Below are 12,541 nucleotides of genomic sequence, written 5' to 3'. Positions count from 1 at the left end.
CCACTACATTATCCTGGCTCATATTGTTGGAATTAGATGTGCTAACTCCTGTAAACAAGTGGGTAGGATCATTCTTTACTAAAATAAGTTTCTAAGTTTTCTTCAAGAACCACCCATGTGAAAGGAATTACAATAAGTTACCCTTGAGGTTTTATTAGTATCTGCATTTGCATTGACAGCTTTGGAATAACCCAGTGCAAACCTGTTCAGTCAGTGTTTGAGTCATCCGATGTGAATCAAGGAGATTCAATTATTGGTTCCTATGTGATCATCACAGTCAAACGTAATAAATTCAACAGTCAAAGTTATGCCAAAATTTTGTAGCCTTCCGGATTGGAACTGAAAAACTAGTTTCACTTGAATCTATATTCTAATCCCTCCCCTCCAAAAATTACTTGCATTAGTAAATTGCTGCCTTCATAAATGTATTTTGAACTCCAGGGGCCTCATCCAGTCTTATCCTGTCAGACAGGGAAGTGTTGGCTGTTAAATCTTCAGCCCCCCCCCTAAAATAAACCTTTGGTCAGCTATTGTTTCAAAGTAATTTTAAAAAATTCAACAGAGTAAGATAACCCATCAATACATTGATTTGGAACAATAGGATTTTGTGTAATACATGCATAGTGTATGGATTCCCTGCTGAAATTTACAGAAAAATCATCCACTGTTGGGGGGAGATTGACAACAGCCATTTTCAAACTGCCTTTGTATTCTGTTTTAGTGATTGGTTGCTAATGGATTTCCCCCTGTCATTTCAGACAGACCCATTTTAGTAACCAGATGCTAGCAGAATTTATTTACCTGTGCATACAAACCTGCTTGCACTGGGTCAGCAAAATCTGGTTGAGCCTCTTTTGATGAAAACTGACTTCTTTCTACCCCTTCATTGCCATTCTGAATCACTGGATTGTGCTGTTTAAAATGACCATTCAACAATACCACTCCCTCCACCCTTTTTTACCCTGGAACCACCCTCACAGATTTCTTGAGCATTCTAAGTTGAACACTATAGGGCTAAACCATTATAGCACTTGAGGGCTATAGTGGCACCACTGAGATGCCTTGACTCAATGTAATTGATGGAGTCAAAGCGTCTTAATTGTGCCCCTATAGCACTCAAATGCTATACTGCTTTAGCACTATAGCACTGAATGTAGAACATTTCAAATTTTAAAAGCCCTCCAAGAAAGATTGCACGGTGAAAAAAGGCAGGAATAAAGTCGTGCTGTTTTAAATTACCACAACACTTCAGAGACAGCTCATTAACCGAAGGAATTTTGCCATATGAACCTCTGTATCACTTTACTCAAAAGCAGGCCAACAACTAATAACAACAAGTTTATAATGGTAATGTGGATATCTTCAATAACCAAGCTGATTAGTTCTAGATTTTAGGGGCCAAAACCAGTTAGAAATAAATGAAAATTATTCTTATTAGAAAACAAATCAAAATAAACTAGCATACTTGGATACACATTAACCAAAGCATACATTCAAGAGGAAAAACAGAGATGAGATGGTGTGATAGGTGGAAAGAAAGCTACAGTTATCTTCACTGCATGAAGAAGTCCAAGGGAAACTGGCCAGCAATTCTAGGGGCCTACAAATACATAGGGGTGTGCATACTGGATCTAAGAACACACATATACTTGAAGGAAAAGTGGGCCCACATGTAGTGGGGTGAATGCAGAGAATCCCAGGGAACACACACAGAGGGGCTCTTGTGTGTGCCTTAAATAACTGGATTTGTATCTGAAGGCTAAGGATGGGTGCTGTAGCCCCTAAGAATGTACTTGTTGAGACTTCATGTGTATAATAAAAACTCCCTAGAAGGTGGGTGATATTCTTCTCTGGCGTGAACAAAATTTGGAATGAAGCCCAAGGTTTCCCAGGACAGAAATGATACCTGTGATTGCCCTGGGTGGACCCATGACCCAGGCGGAAAACAAAGACATCAACTGAATTAAGCAAAAATGCAAATGGTGCCATGATGACCCTGGGATTAGAGAATGGGAAATGGACTTGGTGTGGTAGGTATGTTTATCATGACTAATGGAGTTCAAACAGAAGGAATAAGCACTTAAGGAGTGATAAGTTTAGTAACATTCTTATGTGTGCCATTGACCTGGAGAGCCAGTTTGGTGTAGTGGTTAGGAGTGCGGACTTCTAATCTGGCATGCCGGGTTCGATTCTGCGCTCCCCCACATGCAACCAGCTGGGTGACCTTGGGCTCGCCACGGCACTGATAAAACTGTTCTGACCGGGCAGTGATATCAGCGCTCTCTCAGCCTCACCCACCCCACAGGGTGTCTGTTGTGGGGAGAGGAATGGGAAGGCGACTGTAAGCCGCTTTGAGCCTCCTTCGGGTAGGGAAAAGCGGCATATAAGAACCAACTCTTCTTCTTCTTCTTCTTCATTGTTTCTATAGAGGGGAGTAAAAAGCCTGTGGTAGAGCCCCTTCTGTAATCTGAGAGACCCACACAGCTTCTGGAAATCATGGCACTTGGCTGGAGAGTACATTTCCTGCTTTATGTGTGGGTCCAGGTATTGCTGGTTAGCTTTTGGTCAAACTGACACACATTTATACATTTCCAGCACAGAGATTGGATTGCAGAATAATACAATGGTACGGCGCAAGCAACATTGGCAGAGTGTTGGCCCGTCAAAGTGAGGACAGGTCTGACCACTAACAATTAAGGAAGGTCAGTGTGAGAGCAAAAGCAAGAAAACCGTTAAGTCTTCGATACTGGCAGGGAACAATGATAGAGGATGATTTACAAATCTCCCTGGAGAGAAGATCCCATTGATTTTGCTGCCATGACTAAGAATTGCCTTTTTCAGGATGATATCCAGCTAGTCTTAGACAGTGAAGACATCCAAAGCAGGGACATTGAAGATATTCCAAGTGCTTGGGTAGGTTCCCATGGGACTAGGCTGTCCTCAAGAAATGTTGATCCCATGCTGTACATTTATCCTTTTTAGTTGTTCTATTTGAGCAAGCATATCCCCCTCGGGGAGACACATGGTCCAGGCTCATCACTGGCAATGACAATGGGTATCAGCTCACCTATTCTCTCTGCTTGCACTGTTCCCAGTTTGCATGAGGAAATAATGGATGAGCTAATGCCTGTTGTTGATCCACTGAGCTGAGTGGCCCCTGCAGTTTTGAAGGCAAGTCCCATTCAGAGGTGAATTGCAATTGGGGTAAGGGAAAAACCCAACCTGACTCAGATTTCATGACTTACGTAATGAGACCCCACATGTATAGGAAAAGAAATGACAAGAAACCAAGCACATGTGAAACACTCTGGATCTAAAGTGAATTCCTTCTGTTGCCTATCTGTTGTTGCCTACAGACCCATTCCTCAAGCAGGTGGGCAAACTCTGGCAGAAGAAATCTCTCCCTGATGCAAGGAAGAGAATGGATCTGTGAGCTCTCATCCTATATCCATCAAGAGCGAATGGATTTCCTGTAGGCAGGGGCGAGGATGCACATATTCTAAGCTTTGTTTTGAGTTCGCAGAAACACAACGAAAGGCATTCCCCGCCCCCAGCCCCCCAAGCACAACCCATTTCACAAACAGATTAAATTTGAGTTATGCCTTGAAAATACCACCAGAAATGTAAATCCCTTCTTCTTTTGTGTCATCTTCGGCAAAGAAGCTCTCATGCCTTTATAGTTAGGAAATACATTGCCGGTGCCTTTGCAAGAAGAATAGTCAATTATCCATCAAAAGAATTACACCACGCCGTATCTGCCTCGTTTGCAGATGGACCTATTTCAGCTAGCAGCCGCTCGAAGCTCCCTGCCCTGAGCTTGTCTTAGGAAATTCCATTATTCAGCAATGCTTTAGAGCAAAGCCCTTTTCAGACAGGTTTCATCCAGTCACAGTGGTTTATTTAATTTCTCATTGTATCATGAGGGGGGGGGAGCCTGTGTTGACTGGACAGGTCATTTGTATATTTGGAATCTACAGGAATACAATAGCTGCTTGCAGTGATTCTAGGATCTGTGGCTCCTTTGATCTAATTCAATGCTTCCTGAATCCTGACAAGTCTTGTGTTGTCTTTTGCTTTTCACAACAGCACACAGGCCTCCACACAAGTTGATTACTGTCGACTACTGCCAGTCAGAGACAGCTGTAATGCGCATCTGCCATGACAACAACCGAGATAGGGTTATTCTTAATAGTATGGAAATATTACTCACTTAAACGTGGAAATATTACTCACTTAAATATGAGTTTAAACATTCAATTGGCCCCAAATGCGTGTGTTAAGACACTGAAATTTGAACATCCTTTTTGTTCACGCCTCTGGTTCAAGAAAATGAAGTTGGGAGTGTTCATTTGTCCCTTGGTTAGGACTCATACGACGACTCCAAATCAACTCTGGCAGTCTTTCTGTCGGGAAATAACAAGGCACAAAAAGCAGACGTGATTGCTACCTGCAGATGCAAAATTGCCCGATGGCTTGTCAGGCACTTTAAGGATGAGAGGAGCCAAGTTATTGTCATCTGTCCCCGACATCCTTAGTGAAGAAGACTATGACGGGATGTCTCCTTGTATTCATTAATTTTGTCTCTGAGGTCTTATTTCCAGCGAGATGGTAAATCTGTATCTGGGCACAATTCAGGCAGAGGAAACGCAAAAGTGAATACAAAAAGCCTCATCCATACGGAGTAGCAGTGTCAACCTGGCAGTATAAACTTGTACAACCAAGTTACAGAATTACCACCTTGAGGAAAACCATTCTATCCGAGCCTGAAAGGCTGTCATGGGTTTCTAATGCTTCATAATTAGTGACATCCTAAAGATGGACTTTTGAGGTTGCTTCGTGTATTTCCTGGGTGGTTCCCGGGACATTAAATTTGATTTACAGCCAAAAACACAAGAGGTGACAAATTCCCCATCGTTGCTGCAAGATACTAGGTAAGGCTGACCCCATGACTTTTTTTCAAGTCATACACTAGGGCTTTGCCAAAAATAATTTTAAAAAGCAGTAGCAACCCTGGTATCCTAGTAACAAAGCATTTCTTTACAGCAGACTCTAATTAGCTCTGGCTGGCAGAGAGCTCAGAGTTGAATAAGTCACAAAGAGGGGACCATAATTGAGGTGACTCCTTCGTAGGTCAACAGGAGAGCTTGCTTAGCAACAATCAATCAATAAAAATGTGGGAACAGATCAATAGAAATGCAGTGATATTTTATATATAAAATATAATTAAAATAGGATAGAAATGACTTGTGAATTGTGATTTGTGAATTGTGTGAGTTTTTCTGCACGCCATAAATTTAGCATCATGCTGACCCAGTGAAGACGCTATATTCCGGCCGCTCTGCATGACGCCACCAACCTCCTGCATCTGGCCAGCAAACTGCTCGCTATATCCGCCATTTTGAAGCATGAGTTGGCGAATCCCAAGAAGTGGATTCACCAACCTAAAAAGCGCTACCCCCCGGTGGACAATCAGCAGGACACTAGGGAAAGAAATGTATGGAGGCGAAGACGCGCTCCCTCCACCTCCAATGTCCCACCCTTGCACCCGCCTCCCTCTCCCTTCTTACGGGGGAACGGAAAGTGCTTTTTAAAAATAGAGGACAGCCTGGAACAAGGAATAGGTGGACACACGCCTCGGCTGAGATTGTCTGTGCCTCTATGAATATGCAGAGAGGCATTTAAACAAGTATATATTTAAAAATATTGGTGATCGCCAGAAGTTCATATGTCAATCATCCATGCTGGAGGGGACTGGTTGGCCAAAGTTATTGACAGTGCTAGGCAGTGTCAGACGTTGCAAGAACTCACAACTAACTTCTTAATAATAGAAAGTTTTATTGAGAGGCACTACATCCATCTAGACTGGCGAAGTCAAATCTGGTTTGAAGCCAGATTTGCTTCTACTTATCAATACATTTCTCCCGCCCAAAGCTTGAAGGTTCCCAAGGGAGGGGAGAGAGCAAGAGGAGACACATGCAATTAAAAACAGTGTTACTTTCACATGGCCTTGGCTGTCTTCCTTTGATAGTGAAACCAGACCCAGCCGAGAGGCCCCCACTGACATTCAGAGATAATGGATACAATAACATACATTTCACTTTCTACTAGTTAGCATGATTACAGGGCCTGGAGCTCCCAGGCACCAAGCAATTAAACTGTCATGGAAGAACTCAGGCTAATTTATGACAGGGTTTCTATAATCCTGACAGGCAGGGCAAAGCACAACAAGTCTAAAGTGCGTTACTCACTATCCCCGCGTTTCCAGCAATGAGTGAGGAGTGCAACATGCTCAAAAAGTGGCAAATAACATTCAAGACAGCTTGAGAGGTGTGGAGTGCTGGTAAGTTGCTATTATACAGCAGGCTTCACGAGATATTGCTCAATATACAGGAAAGCCCTGTTTCTGTGCTCCACCTGAATACTGTATTCTTTCTCCAAATCCGCTCATATTTATCTGATTAGACTCATCCATTTCTATTAAACTCTTGATTTTGCATTTGTACTCCCTCCCATATATTCTATAGTTCTATTTCTACTTACAGTACTCCATGACAAAGACGAAGAAATTCGACATACTTCAAACTTCTAAATCAATCAATTCATGCAAAGAGCAAGGCCCTTGCTTGAGTAGCTGATAACATTTTGTATTCTGGTGGTTGCGAATGCAAAATTCAACCACTTGAAACAGTCATCTTCAAATGGAGACAATGGTCCCAGCTCCAAAATTTGTCTCTGGCTCAGATTTGCAATTCAAGTCACAGAACAATTGCAACCTTCCAGTCCCTTCTCTTGTCTTCAACCTATTGCACTAATTTCTCATGCTAGCAAAGTTATGCTCAAAATCCTACAAGCTAGGCTCCAGCAATATGTGGACCGAGAACTTCCAGAAGTACAGGCAGGATTTCGAAGAGGCAGAGGAACTAGAGTTCAAATTGCCAACATACGCTGGATCATGGAGAAAGCTAGGGAGTTCCAGAAGAACATCTACTTCTGCTTCATTGACTATGCTGAAGCCTTTGATTGTGTGGAGCACAACAAATTGTGGCAAGTTCTTAGAGTGATGGAAATTCCAGAGCATCGTATCTGTCTCTTGAGAAACCTATATGCAAGTCAAGAAGCAACAGTGGGAACCGGGCATGGAATCACTGATTGGTTCAAAATTGAGAAAGGAGTTTGGCAAGGCTGTATACTGTCACCTTGCCTATTTAACTTGTATGCGGAGCACATCATGAGAAAGGTGGGGTTAGATGAGTCACAAATTGGGATTAAGATTGCAGGGAGAAATATCAACAACCTCAGATATGCAGATGATTCCACTCTAATGGCAGAAAGCGAAGAGGAACTAAAGAGCCTCTTGATAAGGGTGAAGGAGGAGAGTGCAAAAGCTGGCTTGAAACTCAACATCAAGAAAACAAAGATCATGGCATCCGGCCCTCTCCATTCCTGGCAAATAGATGGGGAAGAAATGGAGGTAGTGACAGATTTTATTTTCCTGGGCTCCAAGATCACTGCAGATGGGAACTGCAGCAAAGAAATTAAAAGACGCTTGCTCCTAGGGAGGAAAGCTATGTCAAATCTAGACAGCATCCTAAAAAGCAGAGACATCACCCTACCAACGAAAGTGCGTCTAGTCAAGGCTATGGTCTTCCCAGTTGCAATGTATGGCTGTGAAAGTTGGACCAAAAGGAAGGCCAAGCGTCAAAGAATTGAACTCTGGTGCTGGAGAAGACTCTTGCGAGTTTCTTGAACTGCAAGGTGAACAAACCGGTCAGTCCTAGAGGAGATCAGCCCTGATTGCCCGTTAGAAGGCCAGATCCTGAAGATGAAACTCGAATACTTTGGCCACCTCATGAGAAGGAAGGACTCCCTGGAGAAGAGCCTAATGCTGGGAGCGATCGAGGGTAAAAGAAGAAGGGGATGACAGAAAATGATGTGGCTGGATGGAGTCACTGAAGCAGTAGGTGCAAACTTAAATGGACTCCGGGGAATGGTAGAAGACAGGAAGGCCTGGAGGATCATTGTCCACTGGGTCACGAGGGGTTGTACATCCATCCATCCCATCCAAACCCACCAAACTCCCCAACATCAGGTAGCCCCTTTCTATAAGGGTATACTGTAAAAAAGACAAGGATGATGTTGATGATCGCCCTCATCCCAGTTTTCTCCCCTTTGGAGAGCCAAAGTATCTCATGATAGTATTCTCCACTCTTCCACACAATAACAGCCCTGTGAGGTAGATAAGATGGAGGTGGCTGATGGGCCCAGCATCAGACAGTGGGGCTTTCCGCACTCCTTCAAAATCGCACAATGGTTGCCAATTGAAAACGCTACTGATTTGCGGTTATGCACAACGTCGTTGACAATCTGCCACACACCTGAAACCGATCTGCAAAAAGCGCTTCGTTGTAGCGCTTTCAGGGAAATCCCCAAAAGTGGATTCACCCTCCGGAAAGCGCTATACTCCTGCAACCAATCTGCAACACTAGCGGGAAAGTTCTGTGCGTTACCATTGTTGTGGTTTCTGCAAAGTCCCTCCCCCTGGCTCTCTCGTCTGATCTTCTGGCGAAGCGATCGCCATTTTTTTTTCTCCGAGCGAGCGGAGATCAACGCACCGGCGAGCCTCCGTTTAGCAAGTGAGGCTTCCCCGGCTGCAGTCCCTCCCCAGAGCTGTTTAAAGTCACTAAGCACAAACAACAGGGGAGCCCATTTGCTGATGTATTTTCCCTTTATTTTTCACACTGTTTTCGGCCGAAAATCGCGCCCGTGAGGGGGGGGGATTTTTTTTTCACTCGGGGGGAGCGTGGCAATGATGAAACGGCAGCTCAAACACACCTGCCAGCTGGATGGGTCTCTCAGTTGCAACGAAGCAACGCATATTCCTTGCAACGCGTGTGTGTGTTTTGTTTTTAAAACCTTTCTTAAAGGGAAAGGGGCTGTTTGGGAGTATGCTAACAGCCACCCATTGGCTGCTTGACGGCCAGGGGCGGGACAAGCTCGGCAATAGCGCTTCCTTTCTAGCGATTTCTGCCGAGACCGGAAGCCTGTGGGAAACGATAGAAACGCAACTGGATTCCACTACAAAGGCAGGTATGCATAACGACGAATTCCACTATTTAAAATGACGATTTTTCGTTCATCAAACAATTTGCTACAAGGATCCCGGTGCGGAAAGCCCCAGTGAGTTCTAAAGCACTATGGGGTTCAAAGCTGGTTTCTCCCAGGTTCTAGTCTGACACTTTAACCACTATGCCATGCCGTCTCCCAGTATATGAGCTCCATTAGTAGAAACAATTATTTCCATTGAAAGTTAAAAGCCAATTTAAGAAGCAGAGCTGGTATTCTGCACCCTACTTTTTACTACTCAATCACTTACTATGCTTCTCCCCACAGTAGACACCCTATGAGGTGGGTGGGCCTGAGAGAGCTCTTTGAGAACTGTGACTGGCCCAAGGTCACCCAGATGGTTGTGCACGGAGGAATGGGGAATAAAACTCTGTTGGCCAGATCAGAGGCAGCCAGTCTTTACCACTACACCAAGCTGGCTCTTTAAGAATGTGAAATATACTCTCAAAATACAGAAGGAAAACTATTGGAAGTGGAATATTTATAATAAAAATCTGAGTGAAAACTGGGTTGGAACATTAGACCTTCATCACAAAACTGTGTACATATCAGTGGAATGTTTCTCCATTCCATTATATCGTTTTCTTTCTCTCTGTCTCTTTTTTTAAAAGACACATCGATCAGCAACAACCTGTTTCTTATATGGGACAAAAGGTATGAGCCTATTAAGTCTGTGTTATTAAGGTCGAAATATGATTGGGAAAGAAAATTGATTCCTGCTAGCTTTATATCTTTCCCCTCCACTTTTTATTGTAATTTACAACGTGCAGCATTTCATAGCCTTCCCAGCGGAACGATTCCCTCCTACTTTTATTTTATACTGCAAGTCTCTATAGTCTATACATTATGAGCCACTCACACCTTTTGTGAATGTGTGTGCGTGCCTAGGCATGGGCAAATACGGATATGGACGTCAGAATTTCAACTCTGTTCAACATCAGCATGAAGTCACGACCGGTTATGTTAGAACTCGTTTATGTGTATGTAAATCAGTATACTATTAATCAGCAGACACATTTCAGAGAGAGAAAGAACCGTAAAAAAACTAAACTAAACAATGCTATTGAATGAAGAAGAAGAAGAAGAAGAAGAAGAAGAAGAGGAAGAAGAAGAAGAAGAAGAAGAAGAAGAAGAAGAAGAAGAAGAAGAAGAAGAAGAAGAAGAAGAAGAAGAAGAAGAAGAAGAAGAAAAGTTGGCTTTTATGTCCCGCTTTCTACAGCCTGAGTCTCAAAACAACTTACAATCACCTTCCCTCCCTCTCCCCAGAACAGGCACCCTGTGAGGTAGGTGGGGCTGAGAGAGCCCTGACATTACTGCTGTGTGAGAACAGCACTATCATGGCTGTGACAAGCCCAAGGTCACCCAGCTGGCTCCATATGAAAGAGCAGGGAATCAAACCCGGCTTGCTAGATTAGAAGCCGTTGCTTTTTACCACTACACCTAGCTGGCTCCTCCACAAACACAGAAGCTGAGACTTGTGGAGAGGGAATTCCCATCCCGACACACTTTTTCTCCCTTTCTCATCCTTCTCTCCTCCATTTTCATTTCCCCCATTTATTATTTTTTAAATGGAATAAAGGACGTTAAAAAACCCTAAACAACAAAGCATCATCATAAATCAAAGCTACCATCCTGAAACTTCAATTAACAATTTCAATTCTTATTACTATGACATGACATGTATCCTCCTGTGATGTTATATGTAAACCGTCCTCAGCCATATGGAAGGACAGTATAAAAATTGAATGAATGAATGAATTTGGGGGTTTGTTCAGGAAAAGAAAGAAGGGGATAAATGCCTGCTTCTACCTCCAGCATGCTTACTGCAAGTCCAAAGACCATTTCAGGCTCCACATTGGTAGGAAGAAGCTCTTCAAGACTCGGGTTGCCAACTCTGGGTTGGGAAATGCCTGGAGACTTTAGGGGTGCAGCTGGGAGTGGGCGGGATTTGGGGTGGGGAGGAACCTCAGTGGAGTGTGATGCTCAGTGGAGTGTGATACTATGGAGTCCACTCTCCAAAGCTGTCATTTTCTCCAGGGGACACCTCTGTCACCTGGAGATGCTTGGTAAAACCAAGGGAATCCTGAGGACTAACATCTCTAATCAAGGCACATGTTAAGAAAAGGATATGTGGTAAGGTCTTGTGCTAAATAAACTCTGGCGTGTAGAAAGCTAGTAAGTGAAAAATATCTCCTCCGTGGAAATACTGGTAACAGTTGTAAGGCATGTGCCTTTCTTTCTAGGATTACTGAGTTCCTACAAGGTTCAGAACAAAAGAGAAAACAAATATTTTGGTCCTTCTCAAGTTTTGAAAAGCTCACAGAACACTGGATCATCATAATTATTTATTGGAAGAACTAGGATCTTCATCAAATATACCTCAGTCAGTTGAAAAGTAGGGAAGGTAATAGAAGTCCAACTTTTTGGTTAAAAAAAATACAACCAGTCCAAACAGAACATTGAATATAGCCTTCTAAGTATTCTAAAACTTGTTTTGTATTACACTTGAACCACTTGACTTTGACTTGAGGGGTAAATATTAAGGGCCATTTCGCACGGCTTCAAAATAGCACAATGGTTGCTAATTGGAAACGCTACTAATTTGCCATAACCCACGACGTCGTAGACAATCTGCAACAATCCTGAAACCGACCCGCAAAAAGCGCTTCGTTGTAGCGCTTTCAGGGGAATCCAGAAAAGTGGATTCACCCTCCGGATAGCGATACACTCCTGCAACCAATCTGCAACTGTAGCGCTAAAGACCTGTGCGTTACCATTGTTGCTGGTTCTTCAAAGTCCCTCCCCCTGGCTCTCTCCTCCAAACTTCCGGCGAAGCGATCGCCATTTTTTTTTCTCCGAGCGAGCGGGGATAAACGCACCAGCGAGCCTCTTTCTGTTTAGAGGCTTCCCTGGCTTCAGTCCTTCACCTTTAGTCACTAAGCACAAACCACAGAAAAGCCCGTTTGCTGAAATAAAGTCCCTTTATTTTTTACACATAAATTCAGCCGAAAATCGGGCCCGTGAGAGGGGGGGGGATTTTTTTTTTATCACTCGAGGCAGCGTGCCAACGATCATACAATCAAACGACAGCTCACATTAGGCAGCTGGATGGGTCTCTCCGTAGCAACGAATCTACCTAGATTCGTTGCTATGGGTCTGTTTTTTTTTTAAAAAAACCTTTCTTAAAGGGAAAGGGGCTGTTTGGGAGCATGCTAACGGCTGCCCATTGGCTGCTTGACGGCCAGGGGCGGGATGAGCTTGGCAATAGCGCTTCCTTTCTAGCGATTTCTGCCGAGACCGGAAGCCTGTGGGAAACGCTAAAAAACGCAACTGATTCCACTACAAAGGCAGGTATGCATAACGACGAATTCCACTATTTTAAATGCCGATTTTTCATTCCGCAAACAATTTGCAACAA

The sequence above is a fragment of the Paroedura picta genome, chromosome 1, assembly GCF_049243985.1.
Source record: "Paroedura picta isolate Pp20150507F chromosome 1, Ppicta_v3.0, whole genome shotgun sequence".
In the NCBI taxonomy this organism is placed as follows: Eukaryota; Metazoa; Chordata; class Lepidosauria; order Squamata; family Gekkonidae; genus Paroedura; species Paroedura picta.
This window is presented reverse-complemented; position numbering follows the sequence as displayed.